We start from the raw sequence: 22,746 nt of genomic DNA, 5'->3' as shown, positions 1-22,746 counted from the left end.
AGTTCTGAAATGTTCTCCTTTATTAATTCAGTAATATGTACAAAGTGGAAGCAACATGCAATCACCATCAAAGCAATGCATTTTCAGCCACCAAACCCTCCTTATAACTATAAGGGATACACAAGATGTCCTTTATCTGCCTTGGTAAAATACAGTGAGGTTTCCATTGCAAGAATTCATACATTTCGTATCACATGTAGATCTTGGAACATGGAAAAAAAACTTTTGTCAAATGCACAAATTCTGCAAAACGTAACTGCTTCTCTACTGCAGTTTGTTGATTTTGTGCTAAGAGCATAGTTAAACCCAATTGTTCATTGTTTTTTTATATGAAATGATGATTTATCCTATTGTTTCTTACAGTGCATTGGGTTGAAAAATATTTTAACAGGATCTATTGAAGAGAGTATATGGTTATGAAACAGGGACTTCTTGAACTGCACTCCTACCCTCTACCACTGACATAAACCCTTGAATGCTGAAAACTGCTCTTTTTTAAAAAGGTGATAGAGTGGGTGACTGTGTGGAACTTGTAGAACTAATGACATCAGGGCACTTCTGGTCAGCTGTACAAATTAATACATTTCATTAAGGGCATATTATTGGTTTCCACCACAGTTTTATAACATTCATATGAGCTTCCAATGGACTATTTCAAACTGATAATATCACCAGTAGAACTTGGGTGAATGTAATACACAGCTTGTATCATACGAAGAAATCCGAAACAGCTTAATGGTGTTTACACTATGTTTCAGGAGATGATCAGGAGTATTTCAAATGTAGAAATATGTTGCTCATTACATAAAATGCTAAGATTGTAAATGTTTTCTTCAATTTATTTAAAAAAATATTTCTACAGGTACAACAGTTGGACCAGGCGGCACCCAGATTTGAACTAGGGACCTCTTGATCTGCAGTCAGATGCTCTACCACTGAACTATACCCCCAGTTCTGAAGTTTTCAACTTTAATAATTCAGTAATATGTACAAAGTGGAAGCAACATGCAATCACCATCAAAGCAATGCATTTTCAGCCACCAAACCCTCCTTATAACTATAAGGGGTACACAAGATGTCCTTTATCTGCCTTGGTAAAATACAGTGAAGTTTCCATTGCAAGAATTCATACATTTCGTATCACATGTAGATCTTGGAACATGGAAAAAAAACTTTTGTCAAATGCACAAATTCTGCAAAACGTAACTGCTTCTCTATTGCAGTTTGTTGATTTTGTGCTAAGGGCATAGTTAAACCCAATTTTTCATTGTTTTTTATATGAAATGATGATATATCCTATTGTTTCTTACAGTGCATTGGGTTGAAAAACATTTTAACAGGATCTATTGAAGAGCGTATATGGTTATGAAACAGGGACTTCTGGAACTTCACCCCTACCCTCTACAACTGACATAAACCCTTGAATGCTGAAAACTGCTCTTTTTTAAAAAGGTGATAGAGTGGGTGACTGCATGGAACTTGTAGAACTAATGACATCAGTGCACTTCTGGTCAGCTGTACAAATTAATACATTTCATTAAGGGCATATTATTGGTTTCCACCACAGTTTTATAACATTCATATGAGCTTCCAATGGACTATTTCAAACTGATAATATCACCAGTAGAACTTGGGTGCATGTAATACACAGCTTGTATCATACGAAGAAATCCGAAACAGCTTAATGGTGTTTATCCTATGTTTCCAGAGATGATCAGGAGTATTTCAAATGTAGAAATGTGTTGCTCATTACATAAAATGCTGAGATTGTAAATGTTTTCTTCAATTTATTTAAGAAAATATTTCTACAGGTAAAACAGTTGGACAAGGGGGCACCCAGATTTGAACTAGGGATCTCTGCAGTCAAAATGCTCTACCACTGAGCTATACCCCCAGTTCTGAAATGTTCACCTTTATTTATTCAGTAATATGTACAAAGTGGAAGCAACATGCAATCACCATCAAAGCAATGCATTTTCAGCCACCAAACCCTCCTTATAAGGATAAGGGGTACAAAAGATGTCCTTTATCTGCCTTCGTAAAATACAGTGAGGTTTCCAGTGCAAGAATTCATACATTTCGTATCACATGTAGATCTTGGAACATGGAAAAAAAAACTTTTCTCAAATGCACAAATTCTGCAAAACGTAACTGCTTCTCTACTGCAGTTTGTTGATTTTGTGCTAAGAGCATAGTTAAACCCAATTGTACATTGTTTTGTATATGAAATGATGATATATTTTATTGTTTCTTACAGTGCATTGGGTTGAAAAACATTTTAACAGGATCTATTGAAGAGGGTATATGGTTATGAAACAGGGACTTCTTGAACTGCACTCCTACCCTCTACCACTGACATAAACCCTTGAATGCTGAAAACTGCCCTTTTTTAAAAAGGTGATATAGTGGGTAACTGTATGGAACTTGTAGAACTAATGACATCAGTGCACTTCTGGTCAGCTGTACAAATTAATACATTTCATTAAGGGCATATTATTGGTTTCCACCACAGTTTTATAACATTCATATGAGCTTCCAATGGACTATTTCAAACTGATAATATCACCAGTAGAACTTGGGTGAATGTAAAACACAGCTTGTATCATACGAAGAAATCCGAAACAGCGTAATGGTGTTTACACTATGTTTCAGGAGATGATCAGGAGTACTTCAAATGTAGAAATGTGTTTCTCATTACATAAAATGCTAAAATTGTTAATGTTTACTTCAATTTATTTAAAAACATATTTCTACAGGTACAACAGTTGGACCAGGGGGCACCCAGATTTGAATTAGGGACCTCTTGAACTGCAGTCAAATGCTCTACCACTGAGCTATACCCCCAGTTCCAAAATGTTTACCTTTATTAATTCAGTAATATGCACAAAGTGCAAGCAACATGCAATCACCATCAAAGCAAAGCATTTTCAGCCACCAAACCCTCCTTATAGGTATATGGGGTGCGAAGGGTGTCCTTTATCTGCCTTGGTAAAATACAGTGAGGTTTCCATTGCAAGAATTCATACATTTCATATCACATGTAGATCTTGGAACATGGAAAAAAAATCTTTTGTCAAATGCACAAATTCTGCAAAACGTAACTGCTTTTCTACTGCAGTTTGTTGATTGTGTGCTAAGAGCATAGTTAAACCCAACTGTTCATTGTTTTGTATATGAAATGATGATATATCTTATTGTTTCTTACACTGCATTGGGTTGAAAAATATTTTAACAGGATCTATTGAAGAGGGTATATGGTTATGAAACAGGGACTTCTTGAACTGCACTCCTACACTCTACCACTGACATAAACCCTTGAATGCTGAAAACTGCCCTTTTTTAAAAAAGTGATAGAGTGGGTGACTGTATGGAACTTGTAGAACTAATGACATCAGTGCACTTCTGGTCAGCTGTACAAATTAATACATTTCATTAAGAGCATATTATTGGTTTCTACCACAGTTTTATAACATTCATATGAGCTTCCAATGGACTATTTCAAACTGATAATATCACCAGTAGAAATTGGGTGAATGTAATACACAGCTTGTATCATATGAAGAAATCCGAAACAGCGTAATGGTGTTTAACCTATGTTTCAGGAGATGATCAGGAGTATTTTAAATGTAGAAATGTGTTGCTCATTACATAAAATGCTAAGATTGTTAATGTTTACTTCAATTTATTTAAAAAGATATTTCTACAGGTACAAAAATTGGACCAGGCGGCACCCAGATTTGAACTAGGGACCTCTTGAACTGCAATCAGTTTGTTGATTTTGTGCTAAGAGCATAGTTAAACCCAATTGTTGATTGTTTTGTCTAAGAAATGATGATATATCTTATAGTTTCTTACAGTGCACTGGGTTGAAAAACATTTTAACAGGATCTATTGAAGAGGGTATATGGTTATGAAACAGGGACTTCTTGAACTGCACTCCTACCCTCTACCACTGACATAAACCCTTGAATGCTGAAAACTGCCCTTTTTTAAAAAAAAGTGATAGAGTGGGTGACTGTATGGAACTTGTAGAACTAATGACATCAGTGCACTTCTGGTCAGCTGTACAAATTAATACATTTCATTAAGGGCATATTATTGGTTTCCACCACAGTTTTATAACATTCATATGAGCTTCCAATGGACTATTTCAAACTGATAATATCACCAGTAGAACTTGGGTGAATGTAAAACACAGCTTGTATCATACGAAGAAATCCGAAACAGCGTAATGGTGTTTACACTATGTTTCAGGAGATGATCAGGAGTATTTCAAATGTAGAAATGTGTTTCTCATTACATAAAATGCTAACATTGTTAATGTTTACTTCAATTTATTTAAAAACATATTTCTACAGGTACAACAGTTGGACCAGGGGGCACCCAGATTTGAATTAGGGACCTCTTGAACTGCAGTCAAATGCTCTACCACTGAGCTATACCCCCAGTTCCAAAATGTTTACCTTTATTAATTCAGTAATATGCACAAAGTGCAAGCAACATGCAATCACCATCAAAGCAAAGCATTTTCAGCCACCAAACCCTCCTTATAGGTATATGGGGTGCGAAGGGTGTCCTTTATCTGCCTTGGTAAAATACAGTGAGGTTTCCATTGCAAGAATTCATACATTTCATATCACATGCAGATCTTGGAACATGGAAAAAAAATCTTTTGTCAAATGCACAAATTCTGCAAAACGTAACTGCTTTTCTACTGCAGTTTGTTGATTGTGTGCTAAGAGCATAGTTAAACCCAACTGTTCATTGTTTTGTATATGAAATGATGATATATCTTATTGTTTCTTACACTGCATTGGGTTGAAAAATATTTTAACAGGATCTATTGAAGAGGGTATATGGTTATGAAACAGGGACTTCTTGAACTGCACTCCTACACTCTACCACTGACATAAACCCTTGAATGCTGAAAACTGCCCTTTTTTAAAAAAGTGATAGAGTGGGTGACTGTATGGAACTTGTAGAACTAATGACATCAGTGCACTTCTGGTCAGCTGTACAAATTAATACATTTCATTAAGAGCATATTATTGGTTTCTACCACAGTTTTATAACATTCATATGAGCTTCCAATGGACTATTTCAAACTGATAAAATCACCAGTAGAAATTGGGTGAATGTAATACACAGCTTGTATCATATGAAGAAATCCGAAACAGCGTAATGGTGTTTAACCTATGTTTCAGGAGATGATCAGGAGTATTTTAAATGTAGAAATGTGTTGCTCATTACATAAAATGCTAAAATTGTTAATGTTTACTTCAATTTATTTAAAAAGATATTTCTACAGGTACAAAAATTGGACCAGGCGGCACCCAGATTTGAACTAGGGACCTCTTGAACTGCAGTCAGTTTGTTGATTTTGTGCTAAGAGCATAGTTAAACCCAATTGTTGATTGTTTTGTCTAAGAAATGATGATATATCTTATAGTTTCTTACAGTGCACTGGGTTGAAAAACATTTTAACAGGATCTATTGAAGAGGGTATATGGTTAGAAACAGGGACTTCTTGAACTGCACTCCTACACTCTACCACTGACATAAACCCTTGAATGCTGAAAACTGCCCTTTTTTAAAAAAGTGATAGAGTGGATGACTTTATGGAACTTGTAGAACTAATGACATCAGTGCACTTCTGGGCAGCTGTACAAATTAATACATTTCATTAAGGGCATATTATTGGTTTCTACCACAGTTTTATAACATTCATATGAGCTTCCAATGGACTATTTCAAACTGATAATATCACCAGTAGAACTTGGGTGAATGTAATACACAGCTTGTATCATACGAAGAAATCCGAAACAGCGTAATGGTGTTTACACTATGTTTCAGGAGATGATCAGGAGTATTTCAAATGTAGAAATGTGTTTCTCATTACATAAAATGCTAAAATTGTTAATGTTTACTTCAATTTATTTAAAAACATATTTCTACAGGTACAACAGTTGGACCAGGGGGCACCCAGATTTGAATTAGGGACCTCTTGAACTGCAGTCAAATGCTCTACCACTGAGCTATACCCCCAGTTCCAAAATGTTTACCTTTATTAATTCAGTAATATGCACAAAGTGCAAGCAACATGCAATCACCATCAAAGCAAAGCATTTTCAGCCACCAAACCCTCCTTATAGGTATATGGGGTGCGAAGGATGTCCTTTATCTGCCTTGGTAAAATACAGTGAGGTTTCCATTGCAAGAATTCATACATTTCATATCACATGTAGATCTTGGAACATGGAAAAAAAATCTTTTGTCAAATGCACAAATTCTGCAAAACGTAACTGCTTTTCTACTGCAGTTTGTTGATTGTGTGCTAAGAGCATAGTTAAACCCAACTGTTCATTGTTTTGTATATGAAATGATGATATATCTTATTGTTTCTTACACTGCATTGGGTTGAAAAATATTTTAACAGGATCTATTGAAGAGGGTATATGGTTATGAAACAGGGACTTCTTGAACTGCACTCCTACACTCTACCACTGACATAAACCCTTGAATGCTGAAAACTGCCCTTTTTTAAAAAAGTGATAGAGTGGGTGACTGTATGGAACTTGTAGAACTAATGACATCAGTGCACTTCTGGGCAGCTGTACAAATTAATACATTTCATTAAGGGCATATTATTGGTTTCTACCACAGTTTTATAACATTCATATGAGCTTCCAATGGACTATTTCAAACTGATAATATCACCAGTAGAACTTGGGTGAATGTAATACACAGCTTGTATCATACGAAGAAATCCGAAACAGCGTAATGGTGTTTACACTATGTTTCAGGAGATGATCAGGAGTATTTCAAATGTAGAAATGTGTTTCTCATTACATAAAATGCTAAAATTGTTAATGTTTACTTCAATTTATTTAAAAACATATTTCTACAGGTACAACAGTTGGACCAGGGGGCACCCAAATTTGAATTAGGGACCTCTTGAACTGCAGTTAAATGCTCTACCACTGAGCTATACCCCCAGTTCCAAAATGTTTACCTTTATTAATTCAGTAATATGCACAAAGTGCAAGCAACATGCAATCACCATCAAAGCAAAGCATTTTCAGCCACCAAACCCTCCTTATAGGTATATGGGGTGCGAAGGATGTCCTTTATCTGCCTTGGTAAAATACAGTGAGGTTTCCATTGCAAGAATTCATACATTTCATATCACATGTAGATCTTGGAACATGGAAAAAAAATCTTTTGTCAAATGCACAAATTCTGCAAAACGTAACTGCTTTTCTACTGCAGTTTGTTGATTGTGTGCTAAGAGCATAGTTAAACCCAACTGTTCATTGTTTTGTATATGAAATGATGATATATCTTATTGTTTCTTAAACTGCATTGGGTTGAAAAACATTTTAACAGGATCTATTGAAGAGGGTATATGGTTATGAAACAGGGACTTCTTGAACTGCACTCCTACCCTCTACCACTGACATAAACCATTGAATGCTGAAAACTGCCCTTTTTTAAAAAAATGATAGAGTGGGTGACTGTATGGAACTTGTAGAACTAATGACATCAGTGCACTTCTGGTCAGCTGTACAAATTAATACATTTCATTAAGGGCATATTATTGGTTTCCACCACAGTTTTATAACATTCATATGAGCTTCCAATGGACTATTTCAAACTGATAATATCACCAGTAGAACTTGGGTGAATGTAATACACAGCTTGTATCATACGAAGAAATCCGAAACAGCTTAATGGTGTTTACCCTATGTTTCAGGAGATGATCAGGAGTATTTCAAATGTAGAAATGTGTTGCTCATTACATAAAATGCTAAGATTGTAAATGTTTTCTTCAATTTATTTAATTAAAAAAATATTTCTACAGGTGCAACAGTTGGACCAGGGGGCACTCAGATTTGAACTAGGGACCTCTTGATCTGCAGTCAAATGCTCTACCACTGAGCTATACCCGCACTTCTAAAACGTTCACCTTTATTAATTCAGTAATATGTACAAAGTGCAAGCACCATGCAATCACCATCAAAGCAATGCATTTTCAGCCACCAAACCCTCCTTATAAGTAAATGGGGTGCGAAGGATGTCCTTTATCTGCCTTGGTAAAATACAGTGAGGATTCCATTGCAAGAATTCATACATTTCGTATCACATGTAGATCTTGGAACATGGAAAAAAAACTTTTGTCAAATGCACAAATTCTGCAAAACGTAACTGCTTCTCTACTGCAGTTTGTTGATTTTGTGCTAAGAGCATAGTTAAACCCAATTGTTCATTGTTTTTTACACAAAATGATGATATATCCTATTGTTTCTTACAGTGCATTGGGTTGAAAAACATTTTAACGGGATCTATTGAAGAGGGTATATGGTTATGAAAAAGGGACTTCTTGAACTGCACTCCTACGCTCTACCACTGACATAAACCCTTGAATGCTGAAAACTGCCCTTTTTAAAAAAAGTGATAGAGTGGGTGACTGTATGGAACTTGTAGAACTAATGACATCAGTACCCTTCTGGTCAGCTGGACAAATTAATACATTTCATTAAGGGCATATTATTGGTTTCCACCACAGTTTTATCACGTTCATATGAGCTTCCAATGGACTATTTCAAACTGATAATATCACCAGTAGAACTTGGGTGAATGTAAAACACAGCTTGTATCATATGAAGAAATCCTAAACAGCTTAATGGTGTTTACCCTATGTTTCAGGAGATGATCAGGAGTATTTCAAATGTAGAAATGTGTTGCTCATTACATAAAATGCTAAGATTGTAAATGTTTTCTTCAATTTATTTAATTAAAAAAAAATTCTACAGGTAAAACAGTGGACAAGGGGGCACCCAGATTTGAACTAGGGACCTCTTGATCTGGAGTCAAATGCTCTACCACTGAACTATACCCCCAGTTCTGAAATGTTCTCCTTTATTAATTCAGTAATATGTACAAAGTGGAAGCAACATGCAATCACCATCAAAGCAATGCATTTTCAGCCACCAAACCCTCCTTATAACTATAAGGGATACACAAGATGTCCTTTATCTGCCTTGGTAAAATACAGTGAGGTTTCCATTGCAAGAATTCATACATTTCGTATCACATGTAGATCTTGGAACATGGAAAAAAAACTTTTGTCAAATGCACAAATTCTGCAAAACGTAACTGCTTCTCTACTGCAGTTTGTTGATTTTGTGCTAAGAGCATAGTTAAACCCAATTGTTCATTGTTTTTTTATATGAAATGATGATTTATCCTATTGTTTCTTACAGTGCATTGGGTTGAAAAATATTTTAACAGGATCTATTGAAGAGAGTATATGGTTATGAAACAGGGACTTCTTGAACTGCACTCCTACCCTCTACCACTGACATAAACCCTTGAATGCTGAAAACTGCTCTTTTTTAAAAAGGTGATAGAGTGGGTGACTGTGTGGAACTTGTAGAACTAATGACATCAGGGCACTTCTGGTCAGCTGTACAAATTAATACATTTCATTAAGGGCATATTATTGGTTTCCACCACAGTTTTATAACATTCATATGAGCTTCCAATGGACTATTTCAAACTGATAATATCACCAGTAGAACTTGGGTGAATGTAATACACAGCTTGTATCATACGAAGAAATCCGAAACAGCTTAATGGTGTTTACACTATGTTTCAGGAGATGATCAGGAGTATTTCAAATGTAGAAATATGTTGCTCATTACATAAAATGCTAAGATTGTAAATGTTTTCTTCAATTTATTTAAAAAAATATTTCTACAGGTACAACAGTTGGACCAGGCGGCACCCAGATTTGAACTAGGGACCTCTTGATCTGCAGTCAGATGCTCTACCACTGAACTATACCCCCAGTTCTGAAGTTTTCAACTTTAATAATTCAGTAATATGTACAAAGTGGAAGCAACATGCAATCACCATCAAAGCAATGCATTTTCAGCCACCAAACCCTCCTTATAACTATAAGGGGTACACAAGATGTCCTTTATCTGCCTTGGTAAAATACAGTGAAGTTTCCATTGCAAGAATTCATACATTTCGTATCACATGTAGATCTTGGAACATGGAAAAAAAACTTTTGTCAAATGCACAAATTCTGCAAAACGTAACTGCTTCTCTATTGCAGTTTGTTGATTTTGTGCTAAGGGCATAGTTAAACCCAATTTTTCATTGTTTTTTATATGAAATGATGATATATCCTATTGTTTCTTACAGTGCATTGGGTTGAAAAACATTTTAACAGGATCTATTGAAGAGCGTATATGGTTATGAAACAGGGACTTCTGGAACTTCACCCCTACCCTCTACAACTGACATAAACCCTTGAATGCTGAAAACTGCTCTTTTTTAAAAAGGTGATAGAGTGGGTGACTGCATGGAACTTGTAGAACTAATGACATCAGTGCACTTCTGGTCAGCTGTACAAATTAATACATTTCATTAAGGGCATATTATTGGTTTCCACCACAGTTTTATAACATTCATATGAGCTTCCAATGGACTATTTCAAACTGATAATATCACCAGTAGAACTTGGGTGCATGTAATACACAGCTTGTATCATACGAAGAAATCCGAAACAGCTTAATGGTGTTTATCCTATGTTTCCAGAGATGATCAGGAGTATTTCAAATGTAGAAATGTGTTGCTCATTACATAAAATGCTGAGATTGTAAATGTTTTCTTCAATTTATTTAAGAAAATATTTCTACAGGTAAAACAGTTGGACAAGGGGGCACCCAGATTTGAACTAGGGATCTCTGCAGTCAAAATGCTCTACCACTGAGCTATACCCCCAGTTCTGAAATGTTCACCTTTATTTATTCAGTAATATGTACAAAGTGGAAGCAACATGCAATCACCATCAAAGCAATGCATTTTCAGCCACCAAACCCTCCTTATAAGGATAAGGGGTACAAAAGATGTCCTTTATCTGCCTTCGTAAAATACAGTGAGGTTTCCAGTGCAAGAATTCATACATTTCGTATCACATGTAGATCTTGGAACATGGAAAAAAAAACTTTTCTCAAATGCACAAATTCTGCAAAACGTAACTGCTTCTCTACTGCAGTTTGTTGATTTTGTGCTAAGAGCATAGTTAAACCCAATTGTACATTGTTTTGTATATGAAATGATGATATATTTTATTGTTTCTTACAGTGCATTGGGTTGAAAAACATTTTAACAGGATCTATTGAAGAGGGTATATGGTTATGAAACAGGGACTTCTTGAACTGCACTCCTACCCTCTACCACTGACATAAACCCTTGAATGCTGAAAACTGCCCTTTTTTAAAAAGGTGATATAGTGGGTAACTGTATGGAACTTGTAGAACTAATGACATCAGTGCACTTCTGGTCAGCTGTACAAATTAATACATTTCATTAAGGGCATATTATTGGTTTCCACCAAAGTTTTATAACATTCATATGAGCTTCCAATGGACTATTTCAAACTGATAATATCACCAGTAGAACTTGGGTGAATGTAATACACAGCTTGTATCATACGAAGAAATCCGAAACAGCTTAATGGTGTTTACCCTATGTTTCAGGAGATGATCAGGAGTATTTCAAATGTAGAAATGTGTTGCTCATTACATAAAATGCTAAGATTGTTAATGTTTACTTCAATTTATTTAAAAAGATATTTCTACAGGTACAAAAATTGGACCAGGCGGCACCCAGATTTGAACTAGAGACCTCTTGAACTGCAATCAGTTTGTTGATTTTGTGCTAAGAGCATAGTTAAACCCAATTGTTGATTGTTTTGTCTAAGAAATGATGATATATCTTATAGTTTCTTACAGTGCACTGGGTTGAAAAACATTTTAACAGGATCTATTGAAGAGGGTATATGGTTATGAAACAGGGACTTCTTTAACTGCACTCCTACCCTCTACCACTGACATAAACCCTTGAATGCTGAAAACTGCCCTTTTTTAAAAAAAAAGTGATAGAGTGGGTGACTGTATGGAACTTGTAGAACTAATGACATCAGTGCACTTCTGGTCAGCTGTACAAATTAATACATTTCATTAAGGGCATATTATTGGTTTCCACCACAGTTTTATAACATTCATATGAGCTTCCAATGGACTATTTCAAACTGATAATATCACCAGTAGAACTTGGGTGAATGTAAAACACAGCTTGTATCATACGAAGAAATCCGAAACAGCGTAATGGTGTTTACACTATGTTTCAGGAGATGATCAGGAGTACTTCAAATGTAGAAATGTGTTTCTCATTACATAAAATGCTAAAATTGTTAATGTTTACTTCAATTTATTTAAAAACATATTTCTACAGGTACAACAGTTGGACCAGGGGGCACCCAGATTTGAATTAGGGACCTCTTGAACTGCAGTCAAATGCTCTACCACTGAGCTATACCCCCAGTTCCAAAATGTTTACCTTTATTAATTCAGTAATATGCACAAAGTGCAAGCAACATGCAATCACCATCAAAGCAAAGCATTTTCAGCCACCAAACCCTCCTTATAGGTATATGGGGTGCGAAGGGTGTCCTTTATCTGCCTTGGTAAAATACAGTGAGGTTTCCATTGCAAGAATTCATACATTTCATATCACATGTAGATCTTGGAACATGGAAAAAAAATCTTTTGTCAAATGCACAAATTCTGCAAAACGTAACTGCTTTTCTACTGCAGTTTGTTGATTGTGTGCTAAGAGCATAGTTAAACCCAACTGTTCATTGTTTTGTATATGAAATGATGATATATCTTATTGTTTCTTACACTGCATTGGGTTGAAAAATATTTTAACAGGATCTATTGAAGAGGGTATATGGTTATGAAACAGGGACTTCTTGAACTGCACTCCTACACTCTACCACTGACATAAACCCTTGAATGCTGAAAACTGCCCTTTTTTAAAAAAGTGATAGAGTGGGTGACTGTATGGAACTTGTAGAACTAATGACATCAGTGCACTTCTGGTCAGCTGTACAAATTAATACATTTCATTAAGAGCATATTATTGGTTTCTACCACAGTTTTATAACATTCATATGAGCTTCCAATGGACTATTTCAAACTGATAATATCACCAGTAGAAATTGGGTGAATGTAATACACAGCTTGTATCATATGAAGAAATCCGAAACAGCGTAATGGTGTTTAACCTATGTTTCAGGAGATGATCAGGAGTATTTTAAATGTAGAAATGTGTTGCTCATTACATAAAATGCTAAGATTGTTAATGTTTACTTCAATTTATTTAAAAAGATATTTCTACAGGTACAAAAATTGGACCAGGCGGCACCCAGATTTGAACTAGGGACCTCTTGAACTGCAATCAGTTTGTTGATTTTGTGCTAAGAGCATAGTTAAACCCAATTGTTGATTGTTTTGTCTAAGAAATGATGATATATCTTATAGTTTCTTACAGTGCACTGGGTTGAAAAACATTTTAACAGGATCTATTGAAGAGGGTATATGGTTATGAAACAGGGACTTCTTGAACTGCACTCCTACCCTCTACCACTGACATAAACCCTTGAATGCTGAAAACTGCCCTTTTTTAAAAAAAAGTGATAGAGTGGGTGACTGTATGGAACTTGTAGAACTAATGACATCAGTGCACTTCTGGTCAGCTGTACAAATTAATACATTTCATTAAGAGCATATTATTGGTTTCTACCACAGTTTTATAACATTCATATGAGCTTCCAATGGACTATTTCAAACTGATAATATCACCAGTAGAAATTGGGTGAATGTAATACACAGCTTGTATCATATGAAGAAATCCGAAACAGCGTAATGGTGTTTAACCTATGTTTCAGGAGATGATCAGGAGTATTTTAAATGTAGAAATGTGTTGCTCATTACATAAAATGCTAAGATTGTTAATGTTTACTTCAATTTATTTAAAAAGATATTTCTACAGGTACAAAAATTGGACCAGGCGGCACCCAGATTTGAACTAGGGACCTCTTGAACTGCAATCAGTTTGTTGATTTTGTGCTAAGAGCATAGTTAAACCCAATTGTTGATTGTTTTGTCTAAGAAATGATGATATATCTTATAGTTTCTTACAGTGCACTGGGTTGAAAAACATTTTAACAGGATCTATTGAAGAGGGTATATGGTTATGAAACAGGGACTTCTTGAACTGCACTCCTACCCTCTACCACTGACATAAACCCTTGAATGCTGAAAACTGCCCTTTTTTAAAAAAAAGTGATAGAGTGGGTGACTGTATGGAACTTGTAGAACTAATGACATCAGTGCACTTCTGGTCAGCTGTACAAATTAATACATTTCATTAAGGGCATATTATTGGTTTCCACCACAGTTTTATAACATTCATATGAGCTTCCAATGGACTATTTCAAACTGATAATATCACCAGTAGAACTTGGGTGAATGTAAAACACAGCTTGTATCATACGAAGAAATCCGAAACAGCGTAATGGTGTTTACACTATGTTTCAGGAGATGATCAGGAGTATTTCAAATGTAGAAATGTGTTTCTCATTACATAAAATGCTAACATTGTTAATGTTTACTTCAATTTATTTAAAAACATATTTCTACAGGTACAACAGTTGGACCAGGGGGCACCCAGATTTGAATTAGGGACCTCTTGAACTGCAGTCAAATGCTCTACCACTGAGCTATACCCCCAGTTCCAAAATGTTTACCTTTATTAATTCAGTAATATGCACAAAGTGCAAGCAACATGCAATCACCATCAAAGCAAAGCATTTTCAGCCACCAAACCCTCCTTATAGGTATATGGGGTGCGAAGGGTGTCCTTTATCTGCCTTGGTAAAATACAGTGAGGTTTCCATTGCAAGAATTCATACATTTCATATCACATGTAGATCTTGGAACATGGAAAAAAAATCTTTTGTCAAATGCACAAATTCTGCAAAACGTAACTGCTTTTCTACTGCAGTTTGTTGATTGTGTGCTAAGAGCATAGTTAAACCCAACTGTTCATTGTTTTGTATATGAAATGATGATATATCTTATTGTTTCTTACACTGCATTGGGTTGAAAAATATTTTAACAGGATCTATTGAAGAGGGTATATGGTTATGAAACAGGGACTTCTTGAACTGCACTCCTACACTCTACCACTGACATAAACCCTTGAATGCTGAAAACTGCCCTTTTTTAAAAAAGTGATAGAGTGGGTGACTGTATGGAACTTGTAGAACTAATGACATCAGTGCACTTCTGGTCAGCTGTACAAATTAATACATTTCATTAAGAGCATATTATTGGTTTCTACCACAGTTTTATAACATTCATATGAGCTTCCAATGGACTATTTCAAACTGATAATATCACCAGTAGAAATTGGGTGAATGTAATACACAGCTTGTATCATATGAAGAAATCCGAAACAGCGTAATGGTGTTTAACCTATGTTTCAGGAGATGATCAGGAGTATTTTAAATGTAGAAATGTGTTGCTCATTACATAAAATGCTAAAATTGTTAATGTTTACTTCAATTTATTTAAAAAGATATTTCTACAGGTACAAAAATTGGACCAGGCGGCACCCAGATTTGAACTAGGGACCTCTTGAACTGCAGTCAGTTTGTTGATTTTGTGCTAAGAGCATAGTTAAACCCAATTGTTGATTGTTTTGTCTAAGAAATGATGATATATCTTATAGTTTCTTACAGTGCACTGGGTTGAAAAACATTTTAACAGGATCTATTGAAGAGGGTATATGGTTAGAAACAGGGACTTCTTGAACTGCACTCCTACACTCTACCACTGACATAAACCCTTGAATGCTGAAAACTGCCCTTTTTTAAAAAAGTGATAGAGTGGATGACTTTATGGAACTTGTAGAACTAATGACATCAGTGCACTTCTGGGCAGCTGTACAAATTAATACATTTCATTAAGGGCATATTATTGGTTTCTACCACAGTTTTATAACATTCATATGAGCTTCCAATGGACTATTTCAAACTGATAATATCACCAGTAGAACTTGGGTGAATGTAATACACAGCTTGTATCATACGAAGAAATCCGAAACAGCGTAATGGTGTTTACACTATGTTTCAGGAGATGATCAGGAGTATTTCAAATGTAGAAATGTGTTTCTCATTACATAAAATGCTAAAATTGTTAATGTTTACTTCAATTTATTTAAAAACATATTTCTACATCTACAACAGTTGGACCAGGGGGCACCCAGATTTGAATTAGGGACCTCTTGAACTGCAGTCAAATGCTCTACCACTGAGCTATACCCCCAGTTCCAAAATGTTTACCTTTATTAATTCAGTAATATGCACAAAGTGCAAGCAACATGCAATCACCATCAAAGCAAAGCATTTTCAGCCACCAAACCCTCCTTATAGGTATATGGGGTGCGAAGGATGTCCTTTATCTGCCTTGGTAAAATACAGTGAGGTTTCCATTGCAAGAATTCATACATTTCATATCACATGTAGATCTTGGAACATGGAAAAAAAATCTTTTGTCAAATGCACAAATTCTGCAAAACGTAACTGCTTTTCTACTGCAGTTTGTTGATTGTGTGCTAAGAGCATAGTTAAACCCAACTGTTCATTGTTTTGTATATGAAATGATGATATATCTTATTGTTTCTTACACTGCATTGGGTTGAAAAATATTTTAACAGGATCTATTGAAGAGGGTATATGGTTATGAAACAGGGACTTCTTGAACTGCACTCCTACACTCTACCACTGACATAAACCCTTGAATGCTGAAAACTGCCCTTTTTTAAAAAAGTGATAGAGTGGGTGACTGTATGGAACTTGTAGAACTAATGACATCAGTGCACTTCTGGGCAGCTGTACAAATTAATACATTTCATTAAGGGCATATTATTGGTTTCTACCACAGTTTTATAACATTCATATGAGCTTCCAATGGACTATTTCAAACTGATAATATCACCAGTAGAACTTGGGTGAATGTAATACACAGCTTGTATCATACGAAGAAATCCGAAACAGCGTAATGGTGTTTACACTATGTTTCAGGAGATGATCAGGAGTATTTCAAATGTAGAAATGTGTTTCTCATTACATAAAATGCTAAAATTGTTAATGTTTACTTCAATTTATTTAAAAACATATTTCTACAGGTACAACAGTTGGACCAGGGGGCACCCAAATTTGAATTAGGGACCTCTTGAACTGCAGTTAAATGCTCTACCACTGAGCTATACCCCCAGTTCCAAAATGTTTACCTTTATTAATTCAGTAATATGCACAAAGTGCAAGCAACATGCAATCACCATCAAAGCAAAGCATTTTCAGCCACCAAACCCTCCTTATAGGTATATGGGGTGCGAAGGATGTCCTTTATCTGCCTTGGTAAAATACAGTGAGGTTTCCATTGCAAGAATTCATACATTTCATATCACATGTAGATCTTGGAACATGGAAAAAAAATCTTTTGTCAAATGCACAAATTCTGCAAAACGTAACTGCTTTTCTACTGCAGTTTGTTGATTGTGTGCTAAGAGCATAGTTAAACCCAACTGTTCATTGTTTTGTATATGAAATGATGATATATCTTATTGTTTCTTAAACTGCATTGGGTTGAAAAACATTTTAACAGGATCTATTGAAGAGGGTATATGGTTATGAAACAGGGACTTCTTGAACTGCACTCCTACCCTCTACCACTGACATAAACCATTGAATGCTGAAAACTGCCCTTTTTTAAAAAAATGATAGAGTGGGTGACTGTATGGAACTTGTAGAACTAATGACATCAGTGCACTTCTGGTCAGCTGTACAAATTAATACATTTCATTAAGGGCATATTATTGGTTTCCACCACAGTTTTATAACATTCATATGAGCTTCCAATGGACTATTTCAAACTGATAATATCACCAGTAGAACTTGGGTGAATGTAATACACAGCTTGTATCATACGAAGAAATCCGAAACAGCTTAATGGTGTTTACCCTATGTTTCAGGAGATGATCAGGAGTATTTCAAATGTAGAAATGTGTTGCTCATTACATAAAATGCTAAGATTGTAAATGTTTTCTTCAATTTATTTAATTAAAAAAATATTTCTACAGGTGCAACAGTTGGACCAGGGGGCACTCAGATTTGAACTAGGGACCTCTTGATCTGCAGTCAAATGCTCTACCACTGAGCTATACCCGCACTTCTAAAACGTTCACCTTTATTAATTCAGTAATATGTACAAAGTGCAAGCACCATGCAATCACCATCAAAGCAATGCATTTTCAGCCACCAAACCCTCCTTATAAGTAAATGGGGTGCGAAGGATGTCCTTTATCTGCCTTGGTAAAATACAGTCAGGATTCCATTGCAAGAATTCATACATTTCGTATCACATGTAGATCTTGGAACATGGAAAAAAAACTTTTGTCAAATGCACAAATTCTGCAAAACGTAACTGCTTCTCTACTGCAGTTTGTTGATTTTGTGCTAAGAGCATAGTTAAACCCAATTGTTCATTGTTTTTTACACGAAATGATGATATATCCTATTGTTTCTTACAGTGCATTGGGTTGAAAAACATTTTAACGGGATCTATTGAAGAGGGTATATGGTTATGAAAAAGGGACTTCTTGAACTGCACTCCTACGCTCTACCACTGACATAAACCCTTGAATGCTGAAAACTGCCCTTTTTAAAAAAAGTGATAGAGTGGGTGACTGTATGGAACTTGTAGAACTAATGACATCAGTACCCTTCTGGTCAGCTGGACAAATTAATACATTTCATTAAGGGCATATTATTGGTTTCCACCACAGTTTTATCACGTTCATATGAGCTTCCAATGGACTATTTCAAACTGATAATATCACCAGTAGAACGTGGGTGAATGTAAAACACAGCTTGTATCATATGAAGAAATCCTAAACAGCTTAATGGTGTTTACCCTATGTTTCAGGAGATGATCAGGAGTATTTCAAATGTAGAAATGTGTTGCTCATTACATAAAATGCTAAGATTGTAAATGTTTTCTTCAATTTATTTAATTAAAAAAAAATTCTACAGGTAAAACAGTGGACAAGGGGGCACCCAGATTTGAACTAGGGACCTCTTGATCTGGAGTTAAATGCTCTACCACTGAACTATACCCCCAGTTCTGAAATGTTCTCCTTTATTAATTCAGTAATATGTACAAAGTGGAAGCAACATGCAATCACCATCAAAGCAATGCATTTTCAGCCACCAAACCCTCCTTATAACTATAAGGGATACACAAGATGTCCTTTATCTGCCTTGGTAAAATACAGTGAGGTTTCCATTGCAAGAATTCATACATTTCGTATCACATGTAGATCTTGGAACATGGAAAAAAAACTTTTGTCAAATGCACAAATTCTGCAAAACGTAACTGCTTCTCTACTGCAGTTTGTTGATTTTGTGCTAAGAGCATAGTTAAACCCAATTGTTCATTGTTTTTTTATATGAAATGATGATTTATCCTATTGTTTCTTACAGTGCATTGGGTTGAAAAATATTTTAACAGGATCTATTGAAGAGGGTATATGGTTATGAAACAGGGACTTCTTGAACTGCACTCCTACCCTCTACCACTGACATAAACCCTTGAATGCTGAAAACTGCTCTTTTTTAAAAAGGTGATAGAGTGGGTGACTGTGTGGAACTTGTAGAACTAATGACATCAGGGCACTTCTGGTCAGCTGTACAAATTAATACATTTCATTAAGGGCATATTATTGGTTTCCACCACAGTTTTATAACATTCATATGAGCTTCCAATGGACTATTTCAAACTGATAATATCACCAGTAGAACTTGGGTGAATGTAATACACAGCTTGTATCATACGAAGAAATCCGAAACAGCTTAATGGTGTTTACACTATGTTTCAGGAGATGATCAGGAGTATTTCAAATGTAGAAATATGTTGCTCATTACATAAAATGCTAAGATTGTAAATGTTTTCTTCAATTTATTTAAAAAAATATTTCTACAGGTACAATAGTTGGACCAGGCGGCACCCAGATTTGAACTAGGGACCTCTTGATCTGCAGTCAGATGCTCTACCACTGAACTATACCCCCAGTTCTGAAGTTTTCAACTTTAATAATTCAGTAATATGTACAAAGTGGAAGCAACATGCAATCACCATCAAAGCAATGCATTTTCAGCCACCAAACCCTCCTTATAACTATAAGGGGTACACAAGATGTCCTTTATCTGCCTTGGTAAAATACAGTGAAGTTTCCATTGCAAGAATTCATACATTTCGTATCACATGTAGATCTTGGAACATGGAAAAAAAACTTTTGTCAAATGCACAAATTCTGCAAAACGTAACTGCTTCTCTATTGCAGTTTGTTGATTTTGTGCTAAGGGCATAGTTAAACCCAATTTTTCATTGTTTTTTATATGAAATGATGATATATCCTATTGTTTCTTACAGTGCATTGGGTTGAAAAACATTTTAACAGGATCTATTGAAGAGCGTATATGGTTATGAAACAGGGACTTCTGGAACTTCACCCCTACCCTCTACAACTGACATAAACCCTTGAATGCTGAAAACTGCTCTTTTTTAAAAAGGTGATAGAGTGGGTGACTGCATGGAACTTGTAGAACTAATGACATCAGTGCACTTCTGGTCAGCTGTACAAATTAATACATTTCATTAAGGGCATATTATTGGTTTCCACCACAGTTTTATAACATTCATATGAGCTTCCAATGGACTATTTCAAACTGATAATATCACCAGTAGAACTTGGGTGCATGTAATACACAGCTTGTATCATACGAAGAAATCCGAAACAGCTTAATGGTGTTTACCCTATGTTTCCAGAGATGATCAGGAGTATTTCAAATGTAGAAATGTGTTGCTCATTACATAAAATGCTGAGATTGTAAATGTTTTCTTCAATTTATTTAAGAAAATATTTCTACAGGTAAAACAGTTGGACAAGGGGGCACCCAGATTTGAACTAGGGATCTCTGCAGTCAAAATGCTCTACCACTGAGCTATACCCCCAGTTCTGAAATGTTCACCTTTATTTATTCAGTAATATGTACAAAGTGGAAGCAACATGCAATCACCATCAAAGCAATGCATTTTCAGCCACCAAACCCTCCTTATAAGGATAAGGGGTACAAAAGATGTCCTTTATCTGCCTTCGTAAAATACAGTGAGGTTTCCAGTGCAAGAATTCATACATTTCGTATCACATGTAGATCTTGGAACATGGAAAAAAAAACTTTTCTCAAATGCACAAATTCTGCAAAACGTAACTGCTTCTCTACTGCAGTTTGTTGATTTTGTGCTAAGAGCATAGTTAAACCCAATTGTTCATTGTTTTGTATATGAAATGATGATATATTTTATTGTTTCTTACAGTGCATTGGGTTGAAAAACATTTTAACAGGATCTATTGAAGAGTGTATATGGTTATGAAACAGGGACTTCTTGAACTGCACTCCTACCCTCTACCACTGACATAAACCCTTGAATGCTGAAAACTGCCCTTTTTTAAAAAGGTGATATAGTGGGTAACTGTATGGAACTTGTAGAACTAATGACATCAGTGCACTTCTGGTCAGCTGTACAAATTAATACATTTCATTAAGGGCATATTATTGGTTTCCACCAAAGTTTTATAACATTCATATGAGCTTCCAATGGACTATTTCAAACTGATAATATCACCAGTAGAACTTGGGTGAATGTAATACACAGCTTGTATCATACGAAGAAATCCGAAACAGCTTAATGGTGTTTACCCTATGTTTCAGGAGATGATCAGGAGTATTTCAAATGTAGAAATGTGTTGCTCATTACATAAAATGCTAAGATTGTTAATGTTTACTTCAATTTATTTAAAAAGATATTTCTACAGGTACAAAAATTGGACCAGGCGGCACCCAGATTTGAACTAGAGACCTCTTGAACTGCAATCAGTTTGTTGATTTTGTGCTAAGAGCATAGTTAAACCCAATTGTTGATTGTTTTGTCTAAGAAATGATGATATATCTTATAGTTTCTTACAGTGCACTGGGTTGAAAAACATTTTAACAGGATCTATTGAAGAGGGTATATGGTTATGAAACAGGGACTTCTTTAACTGCACTCCTACCCTCTACCACTGACATAAACCCTTGAATGCTGAAAACTGCCCTTTTTTAAAAAAAAAGTGATAGAGTGGGTGACTGTATGGAACTTGTAGAACTAATGACATCAGTGCACTTCTGGTCAGCTGTACAAATTAATACATTTCATTAAGGGCATATTATTGGTTTCCACCACAGTTTTATAACATTCATATGAGCTTCCAATGGACTATTTCAAACTGATAATATCACCAGTAGAACTTGGGTGAATGTAAAACACAGCTTGTATCATACGAAGAAATCCAAAACAGCGTAATGGTGTTTACACTATGTTTCAGGAGATGATCAGGAGTATTTCAAATGTAGAAATGTGTTTCTCATTACATAAAATGCTAAAATTGTTAATGTTTACTTCAATTTATTTAAAAACATATTTCTACAGGTACAACAGTTGGACCAGGGGGCACCCAGATTTGAATTAGGGACCTCTTGAACTGCAGTCAAATGCTCTACCACTGAGCTATACCCCCAGTTCCAAAATGTTTACCTTTATTAATTCAGTAATATGCACAAAGTGCAAGCAACATGCAATCACCATCAAAGCAAAGCATTTTCAGCCACCAAACCCTCCTTATAGGTATATGGGGTGCGAAGGGTGTCCTTTATCTGCCTTG

At 35.5% G+C, this 22,746-nt stretch overlaps 2 non-coding genes across 2 annotated transcripts; both read right to left on the bottom strand.

Annotated features, from left to right (window-relative positions):
- Window positions 1–8,828: 8,828 nt before the first annotated feature.
- Window positions 8,829–8,900, bottom strand: TRNAW-CCA (transfer RNA tryptophan (anticodon CCA)). Its single transcript has one exon. It is a non-coding gene; the product is annotated as a tRNA-Trp (tRNA).
- Window positions 8,901–19,033: 10,133 nt separating this feature from the next.
- Window positions 19,034–19,105, bottom strand: TRNAW-CCA (transfer RNA tryptophan (anticodon CCA)). The gene has a single exon. It is a non-coding gene; the product is annotated as a tRNA-Trp (tRNA).
- Window positions 19,106–22,746: the final 3,641 nt, after the last annotated feature.

This window comes from Ambystoma mexicanum, chromosome 4q (assembly GCF_040938575.1).
Source record: "Ambystoma mexicanum isolate Mex_15411 chromosome 4q, UKY_AmexF1_1, whole genome shotgun sequence".
NCBI classification, from domain to species: domain Eukaryota; kingdom Metazoa; phylum Chordata; class Amphibia; order Caudata; family Ambystomatidae; genus Ambystoma; species Ambystoma mexicanum.
The sequence above is the reverse complement of the archived record's forward strand: the minus strand, read 5'-3'. Positions and strand labels throughout refer to the sequence as shown.